A 2,491-nucleotide genomic window follows, 5' to 3' on the forward strand; every position below is an offset into this window, starting at 1 on the left:
CTTGGGTCCTCCTGAATTCCAGGCTGGTGCTCTATTCACTGCACCACCTAGCTGCACCTGTTTGATAAATCCAAAGACTCCAGTTTCTGAGATAAGAACTCACTATTTGACAAAAATTGCTGGGAAAATTAGAAAATAGTATGACAGAAACTAGGCATTGACCAACACCTAACACCTTACCAAGATAAGGTCAAAATTGGTTCATGATTTAGACATAAAGGGTGATACTATAAGCAAATTAGGAGAACAAGGGATAGTCTTCCTCTCAGATCTATGGAGAAGGAAGGAATTTATGGTCAAAGAAGAACTAGAGAACATTATGAAGTGCAAACTGGCTGTGGAGGAGGAAGGAATTTGTGACCAAAGAACTAGAGGTCATTACTGATCACAAAATAGAAAATTTTGATTATATTAAGTTAAAAAAACTTTTGTACAAATAAAACTAATGTGGACAGGATTAGAAGGGAAGCAATAAACTGGGAAAATATTTTTACAGCTTAAGGTTCTGATAAGGGTCTCATCTTCAAAATATATAGAAAATTGACTCCAATTTATAAGAAATCAAGCCAATCTCCAGTTGATAAATGTTCAAAGGATATGAATAGACAATTTTCAGATGAAGAAATGGAAACTATTTCTAGTCATATGAAAAGGTGTTCCAAATCATTGTTGATTAGAGAAATGCAAATTAAGACAACTCTGAGATACCACTACACATTTGTCAGATTGACTAAGATGACAGGAAAAGATAGTGAAGAATGTTGGAGGGGATGTGGGAAAACTGGGACACTGATGCATTGTTAGTGGAATTGTGAATGCATCCAACCATTCTGGAGAGCAATTTGGAACTATGCTCAAAAAGTTATCGAACTGTGCATACCCTTTAATCCAGCAGAGTTACTATTGGGCTTATATCCCAAAGAGATATTAAAGAAGGGAAAGGGACCTGTATGTGCAAAAATGTTTATGGCAGCCCTTTTTGTAGTGGCCAGAAACTGGAAACTGAGTGGATGGCCATCAATTGGAGAATGGCTAAATAAATTGTGGTATATGAATGTTATGGAATATTATTGTTCTGTAAAAAATGACCAGCAGGATAAATATAGAGAGGCTTGGAGAGACTTACGTGAACTGAAGCTGAGTGAAATGAGCAGAACCAGGAGATCATTATACACTTCAACAATGATACTGTATGAGGATGTATTCTGATATAAGTGGATATCTTTGACAAAGAGATCTAATTCAGTTCCAATCGATCAATGATGGATAGAATCAGCTACACCCAGAAAAGGAACACTGGGAAATAAGTATGGACCACAACATAACATTTCCACTCTTTCTGTTACTGTTTGCTTGCATTTTTGTTTTTATCTTCTCAGGTTATTTTTACATTCTTTCTAAATCCAATCTTTCCTGTGCAACAAGATAACTGTATAAATATGTATATATATATATATATATATTGTATTTAACATATACTTTAACATATTTAATATGTATGAGACTACCTGCTATCTAGGGGAGGGGTGGGGAGAAGGAGGGGAAAAGTTGGAACAGAAGATTTTGCAAGGGTCATTGTTGAAAAATTACCCATGCATATGTTTTGTATATAAAAAGCTATAATAAAAAAGAAAATTAAAAAAAATAAAATATAGGGAATGAAAAAGCACAAGAAAAAAAAGAAAGAAATGCAAAATGGATAATTTTGATTATATTAAATTTTTTTAATTGAAAAACTTTTTTATTGTAGGTGAAGTGGGAAAACTGGACACAGCTTAGATGATTCCAATTTTGTTGGTAACATCTAGAGCATCATAGTCTGGAGCAAGGCGAACATAGGCCTTCTTCTTTCCAGTAAGCCAGATCAGTGTGTTGACCTTGGCCACATCGATGTTGTACAGCTTCTTGACTGCTTGCTTGATCTATTGCTTGTTGGCTTTGATGCCCACAATGAAGACCAAGGTGTCATTGTCCTAAGTCTTCTTCATGGCAGACTCAGTGGTCAAGGGAAACGATGATAGTATGATCAAACTCGTTTGTCCGAGGGGCACTTTTCCAAGGGTATTTGGGCTGCCTCTGAAGTCTTAGTGTCTTGGGTCACTGGAAGGTGAGGGATGTTTGGGTCTTCTTCTTGTGGCTATGAACACTCTTCAACACAGCCTTCTTGGCTTTCAAGGCCTTGGACTTGACTTCTGTCTTGGAGGGGACAATGGCTTCCTTCTTCACCTTTGGCACCATCTGGAGGGAAAGAATCGATTACATTAAATTAAAAAGGTTTTGTGCAAACAGTAAATGCAGCTAAGATTAGAAGGGAAGCAGAAAACTGGGGGGAAAAGTTTACATCCAAGGGCTCTGATAAAGACCTCTTTTCTAAACTATATAGAAAAATGGGGCAGCTAGACCGCACAATGGATAAAGTACTGACCTTGAAGTCAGGAGGACCTGAGTTCAAATCCAGCCTCAGACACTTAATACTTCCTAGCTGTGTGAC

The 2,491-nt window shown here is 37.0% G+C and overlaps 1 pseudogene; it reads right to left on the bottom strand.

Annotated features, from left to right (window-relative positions):
* Window positions 1-1,770: 1,770 nt before the first annotated feature.
* Window positions 1,771-2,238, bottom strand: LOC141553769 (large ribosomal subunit protein uL23-like; annotated as a pseudogene).
* Between the last annotated feature and the right edge of the window lie 253 nt (window positions 2,239-2,491).

Source organism: Sminthopsis crassicaudata, chromosome 2 (assembly GCF_048593235.1).
Source record: "Sminthopsis crassicaudata isolate SCR6 chromosome 2, ASM4859323v1, whole genome shotgun sequence".
Lineage (NCBI taxonomy): Eukaryota > Metazoa > Chordata > Mammalia > Dasyuromorphia > Dasyuridae > Sminthopsis > Sminthopsis crassicaudata.